At 43.2% G+C, this 7,358-nt stretch overlaps 1 long non-coding RNA gene across 1 annotated transcript; it reads right to left on the reverse strand.

The window, feature by feature from the left end:
* Positions 1-4,934: 4,934 nt before the first annotated feature.
* Positions 4,935-7,069, reverse strand: LOC134452200 (uncharacterized). The gene is made up of 3 exons (XR_010035391.1): positions 6,891-7,069; positions 6,429-6,499; positions 4,935-5,675 (listed from the first exon to the last, which is right to left on the reverse strand). It is a non-coding gene; the product is annotated as an uncharacterized LOC134452200 (long non-coding RNA).
* Positions 7,070-7,358: the final 289 nt, after the last annotated feature.

Below are 7,358 nucleotides of genomic sequence, written 5' to 3' on the forward strand. Positions count from 1 at the left end.
AGCAGATATGTCTTTTCCAACAGGTATCTAAGCATGCCTTTCCTTGGAAAACGATCTCCTCAACAAAGGCACGTACAGATGCCATGGTGATATACCCTCACCAATGTACTGTAGGCTAGTAAACTACAGCAGATCAGCCCTAGTGGTAGAACATATTTCTGTGTGGTGTGTTTGTCTAGCACCGCACCATTGGACACAAAATATGTCCTCCAGTCACAATGCTCTATATGTAACAGAGTTTGAATCTGCTGAGCCATTGGGAAGGCCGCGAGGGCTGGGAGGGCAGTGTTGTGATTGCAGACCATTCATATAGTACACTGTTTCTCAAACTTTTCGTGCCATTCCCCCCTTCAGAGGAAGGGTGTCTGTCTGCGCCCCCCTCGAGCAAAATGGTTACAAAAATACAAATAAATAGGCCTTCGTAAAGTTTATTAGAGCCTAATATACACGTATATGGCCTATGATGTTCTCTAAATATTAGTGAATAAATTAATTGATATATTGTGATTGTAAAGTGAATGTGTTGACTTAATGGCAAAGCAGAAAAGTATTAAAAAAGAAAAACCTTCTGACTTCACGCGCCCCCCCTCCAATACCTCCGCGCCCCCTAAGGGGGCTTCCGCCCCACTTTGAGAAACACTGATATAGTACATTGCATTACACTTAGCTGATGCTTTTATCCAAAGTGACTTGCAGTTGCTTTAGGTAGGCTAAATGCTATTGGTTATACCAAGGAGAGACAGGAGGGCTTACTGACGTCATAACGGCGTAGTACGAAATGATGGCGAGGGGAGTACGGAAATGTTATTCTTCTTCTACGTGTCAGTATTGGAAGCATCAGGGAAGCATGCAATGCCACTTCCGCGAGGGTCGGAGTGTGGAACAGGTCATAGGACAGCGTGAATGTTTGTCAGCTTTCCTTAATTACCCCCAGCAATTACTGCTGACCAACAGCTGCAGTTAATTTGGCCACAAACTGAACACTGACAACCGGATATCCTCTTTCGGCACATTTTCGCGGAGTTTCTGGATTTTACTGAGTACGGATATTGTATCCATCGCACCCACTGACCAATGACCATGAACAAAGGAGTTAATTTTCCATCCACTCGTGTTCTCAGGCAATGCCCCCGTACTACACCGTGGCCAATTTATTTCCCCCCCGAGAGATTGTTCTTCTGTGTCGAGTTTCTTTGGTTATACTCCCTGGAGCAACGTGGGGTTAGGTGCATTGCTCAAGGGCACCTTAGTCATGGAGTGAGATAGAATGGGTGGGACTCGAACCTGCAACCATCTCTAAAGCCCATTCTCCTTACCCACTAGACTAGTGGTCTACAAATGGCGGCCTGTGGGCCAGATCCGGCCCAGGCATGGCAAACATTCGGCCCGTCATGAGGTTGGAACAAATCAAAACATATATGTGTGCTATCTGTGGCCATATGTTCGCAGAATTTGTTTGGCCCTCACCCTCATTTGCACTTCATAATTTGGCCCTTGGAGAAAAATAATTGGAGACCACTACGCATAGCTGCACCATGACTGCCCACAATTCCGCGTTATCGTCTGGCTTGCCAGGCTACAGAGGTACTGGATGGGGAGTCTCATACATTTGATTGCTTCTGTAATTTGGATCATTATCACAACAGACAGTCCAGCCAACAAGAGAGGACAAAACGGATCATTTGTCCCAGACCCAGGAAGATGGGCAGCCCAGAAATGGGACTGTATTACATTGTATGTGTTGAGGAGGGGGCCCTTTCAGATGATTTTGTCCAAGGCCCAGCAAAAGCTCTCAGGTGCCCTTACAACATATACAACAGATAAAAAAAAATCTGCTCTGACATTTCCATATTTCTCATGCTGTTTCAGTGTCTGAAACAGAATGAGAGCTTTAGTTGACACATTGAATTTTAGCCTGCACATTGCAGTTATGTGCAGTACATCAAAAGCATGGGTGACATGTACAGCTGGGGACGGTGACATCTTAATGAGAGTGTCACGGGGTCCACCAGCACAAATTAGAAATCAGAATGGGTGACATTTGTCTTGCCAGTTTTCTATTGGCGATTTGCACGTCATGTCAAACGTTGCTGGCTTTCCATTACCAATCATTGATGTGCATTTCGAAGAAATAAACCGTGGCGCTTAGAGATGCTAGACATGCAGCACAAATGAATATTTATGGGTTAAACCAGGGGTTCCGAAACTTTATCATGACAAAGCCTCCCATATACCTGTTGATTCCAGCCAAGGCCCGCCTTACTTTTTTTTTTTTCTGTGCGCCCTTTTCACAACTATGGTCTAGGTCTGTGAGGCAATGCCCATCAATAACAATAATAGAAGTAATGTTCAGGGATGATGAAATAGATTGTCATGATGCTGTTCTCAAGTAATTGGAATATTGTTTACCTTTCTTGTCTATTTTGGTTTACGTTAGTTATTCAGATCATTCAATCATTTATTTTTATGTTACTATACTTTCCCTACCAACCTGCTGCAGTGCCTCTAAAACCCCCTCGTGGCCCCCTCCCAAGGGTCCCTGTCCCCCACTTTGAAAAGCACTGGGTTAACCCATCTGGCCATCATGTTAGGCTGAATAATGTGCAGGTTGAAAGGTAATGTGAGCCACCGCAGTCACATTCTGTCTCCATGTGTGTGCCCGCCATCTTGAAAAGACAAAATGAATCTAATTAGTGAGCTAGGCAGAGCTAAATAATTGTGTGTATGTGAGTAAACACACACACACACACACACACACACACACACACACACACACACACACACACACACACACACACACACACACACACACACACACACACACACACAGTGTCTGTGCCTCGATGGTTGTTGTTGGTGGTGCATGCATGTTGGTGTGTGCATGCACGTGCATGTGTTTGCGTCTGTATGTGTATGTGTTTTTGTGTAGTGGCGGCATCATCTTAGGTGTTAACTGGTGTTAATGATTACAAGTTATGCATGAATTGGAATACACTAATTAGTGAAATCATCCTTACAATGACATGCCAACAACTCTTACAGTGGTGAAAATGTGTTACACGTAAAACATAAACATAGTGTAATATTTAGTGCTCTGTTGATAGGTTATGTTAATGGAAAGGCTGAAATTAGTTCCTGCTGTGTGTGTGTGTGTGTGTGTGTGTGTGTGTGTGTGTGTGTGTGTGTGTGTGTGTGTGTGTGTGTGTGTGTGTTTGTGAGAGGGAGACTGAGAGAGAGAGAGAGAAAAGAGAGAGAGAGAGAGAGAGAGAGAGAGAGAATGTGTGTACGTGTGTGTGTGCTTGATTGTGTGCATATAGTAACTGTGTGTGCATGGGTGTATTCTGAAAGTTCTGATGCACCGTACCATGCCACTGCACTGTGCTACGCTTACGCTACCCCTGCAAAGGAGCTGCCAAAAACAAGTGCCATTAGCATTAGCGGTGCATTAGCGTCACAGCTGTTGCTCTGCTCCGCTCCGCTCTGTGTGGCGTGCAGCGACGTGTTTCCTCCTCACCTCATCAGTGAGTCTCCCAGGAGTCACGCCATTTACAGCAGCGCAGTGTGGCACTGCTAATGCGTCACACCATCAACATTCGCACGCTGACATCCCCGTAAAGCGGCGCAGCGCAGCGCTGTGCAGCTACTTAGCCGTGGAGGTTCACTTGGGTTCAGGACACCACCTCATTGTGAAGCATTTAGTCATTACACATTGACTAACTAGCACATACAGTGCTTACTGTTAAAGCCATCATGATTAATTAACTCCTAATCAAGCGGACAAACTGGCAGATAAACTGGCAGATAAACTGGCGAATAAGCGGGCAAAAATCATGGCAATACATCACGGATGTTAGGCTGTTAGTGCATTTAGTCCAGACAGAGCAGTGACATGTCCGGTCCACATGGGGGCGCTGCCTGACCTCTGGGTCCCTGAGCCTATGAAGAGGGCTCGTGCAGAGGTCAGGGGTCGCATCGGAGATCTGTTGTGAATGCTGACTAAAAAGCAGGGCTTGTGGTTATCGGGGAGCTAGAGTTTTTGGGTTTTTTTACACCTTGTGGATATATTCGACTGGACTCTTGTGGATATGTCTTTCGTTGTGTCTGTCGTTTTGGGGGTTTCTCCTTGCCTGATTCTTGGTTGACCTGTGTACCTTTGTGACTTTATATATCATTTGTCCGTCATTGACACCATCAACTTCCTTCAAAAATGTATCTAATGAGACAATAATAGTCTATATTCTGTCCTGTGATGCTCCGACAATGTTATGGTTTGAGACTTGGAGGATTCTTCCAGGATTCCAGACCTCTGTGTGTGGTGTAGCACACACACACACACACACACAGAGGTCTGGTGAGAACCAGGCTAGTTTTCCCCAACATTGACCTTGGAGGAGAGTCCGTAGGGATGATGGGCTCTGGAGACAGGGCTGGCCATCATTGCGACCCCTACTCGCCTAGGCCTGGGGCTTGGGAGGTCAGCGGTGGCCACTCACGCACACAACATTAGCTGTCGCACACTCCGACTGTCACATTACAGTAATGCATGCATTTAGAATTAGGGGGTTAGATGGGGATGTCTAGCATACTAATACGATACTATGACTGCCGGCGAGCTAATACAGTGCATATCGTACACTGTAAAACATTTGAAGTCAGTTCGACTTCCAAATCCAAGCTCCCGTGCTGCCTTAAGTTTGCATGTTAACTCAACAACAGGCTTATTTTTGTGTCAACTCAGAAATCAAAGTCTAGAAAGTTGATCCAACTACAATATTGTTGTTGTCTCAACAAAATGTTCTTAGTCATCAAAGTTGATTGGACTTCGTAGCCATTGTTGGATGAAATTGATAGTGTAAGCTGAATTAAAAAGCCATCACAAATCATTTCAATTTAAGATTGGGAGTTTAAATAACATAATGATAGACATCGATATATGACTTCAATTCCAAATTTATTTTAACTTTTACAGTACATTCAAGACGACTCACAGATTCAAGATCCCCTGCTGCCTTACATTTGTAAGTCAAAAAGTTGTAAGTCAAAAAGTTGATTCAACTACATAGTTGTTGTTCACGTTCAATGTCCCACATATTAATACAGGCACAGACCATTAATACTTTATACCATCAAAATTAATGACAAATCAGCTAGCCAAACAGGGTACGGACGAAATTGTGGGTGCAGTAAGAAAACATGTTTTGACTTTTGGTAAGACTGATGGAGGGACAAAGAATTTATGTAGAAAAAAACAAACTGTAGAGAGCTGTGGTCTAATGGTAGGGAGTTAATCTTGCAATTGGAAGGTTGCAGATTTGAATCTGTAACCATACATCAGTACCCTCATCCATGACTTCTGGGCCCTTAGGAATCTAATTCAAACATTACTCCAGGGACTATTTTACCAATACGCAGTGTGATGTCATTGAAAAGAGTATAGTACATGATGTAGTCCAAGTCCAAAACACTGTGTGGTCAACAGTCCATGTTTTGTGAACACACAAGAGATTCACAGTCTTTTTCTTCACATTGAGCCCAACTAGCCAGTTGGCATGTCCCTTTTGAAATGTATGATGACCTTGTGATGAATGATGATGAAGACTTGTAGCTGGCCTTTGTCTTTGATAAGCAGTCCAACTTGCATCCCTGTCAGCCTCAAGTTGCTCTTCACCATGAACCTGAAAAGATAAAAATAAGAAAAAATAACTTCTTATGTGTGAAACAGCTCTCTCTCTATCTCTCTCTCTCTATCTCTCTCTCTCTCTCTCACACACACACGCACAGATAAACAGGACACTTTAAACCAAAGTACTGTATGTTTGCATTGTCTTTTTTTCAAAGTGTAAGAAAATGTGCACAGACATGAATTTACAGTTCTGTCTATTCTCAAAAATATGTCTAAGGTTTACACTGTGAGACCGGCAACAGTCCTTGGATGTGAATGCAACCATTGCAAATGAATGAATAATATTACAAATAGACCTGTATGTGGTATAGTGCGTTGCCATTAGTGCCAGGATAAGAGTGGATGTCAGTTTGAAAATAGATGGTGACTAAACAGTCACATGATATTTAATACACACCTACTTAACGATGTAAAGTGTGTATGCATTACACCCCCCCCCCAAACACACACACACACACACACACACACACACACACACACACACACACACACACACACACACACACACACACACACACACACACACACACACACACACACACACACACACACACACACACACACACACACACACACAGTATATGGGTGGACTATAATTGTTGTTAGAGAAGAGAATGGCCTGAAAGAGCAGAGGTGTCAATTCTGGCAACACAGATTACCTCACCTACTGAATTTGCTTATCCAGGAGTTTTATCTATGTATGGACAAAAAAAATAGGAAAGCATTTGTAAATATGAAGACTTACAGCATACAGGAGGAATCCTCTGGAAAGTGTGGGAGTTGATGTAGAGTTGTGCAGTGGTTTTGGTTTGTGTCCTGCAAAAACAGATGAGTGTAGTTGTAAGAGATTATGATTACCTTGAATCCAAACCTAGGCACTAGAGTAAAACAAGAGTAAAACTGCCATTACGCTCTCTCTCACACATACTCTATCTCTCTCTCACACACACACACACACACACACACACACACACACACACACACACACACACACACACACACACACACACACACACACACACACACACACACACACACACACACACACACAGAAAATGGGCAATTAACTGTGTTATTGGTCAATAGTATAACAGCATGAATGAGGTGTCAATCCTGGCATAGGTAGAGAAATACCCTACCACAGTTGCCTGTGCATCAGTTACATCCATAAGGGTATAGGACAGTATTTGTAAATATAAAGTCTTACGTCGTCCTGGAGGATTCCTCTGAGTCAATGTAGAGTTGTTGTCCTCTGGTTTGGGTCTGTGTCCTGCAAAGACAGGTGAATGTAAATGAATTGTATGTATTACCTTGAATCACAATATCTGTACATAGTGATGGAAAAACACAGCATAGAACATATTGTATACATATTACATTCCATACAGTCTATAGAGTACAGTAGGCTACCAACCTGTTTTCAGTTGCTCTCTAACGCTGAAGAGCCTCAAGACAACCCAGAAAGAACGGAAAGGTCCCATGAAGGTCTGGTAACAGTCTTGTGGAACACTGCAGTTAGCTGAAGCAGATAAATAACAGAAAAGAAAAGAATAATATATGAGATGGAGACATAAAAACAACTGTATGGATTACATTGCTCAAGTAACAAAATCCATGATTTGCATGTCATAGTCATTAGACAGATTTACCTGTATTACTCATTAAACAACACACT

The sequence above is a fragment of the Engraulis encrasicolus genome, chromosome 7 (genome assembly GCF_034702125.1).
Source record: "Engraulis encrasicolus isolate BLACKSEA-1 chromosome 7, IST_EnEncr_1.0, whole genome shotgun sequence".
Lineage (NCBI taxonomy): Eukaryota > Metazoa > Chordata > Actinopteri > Clupeiformes > Engraulidae > Engraulis > Engraulis encrasicolus.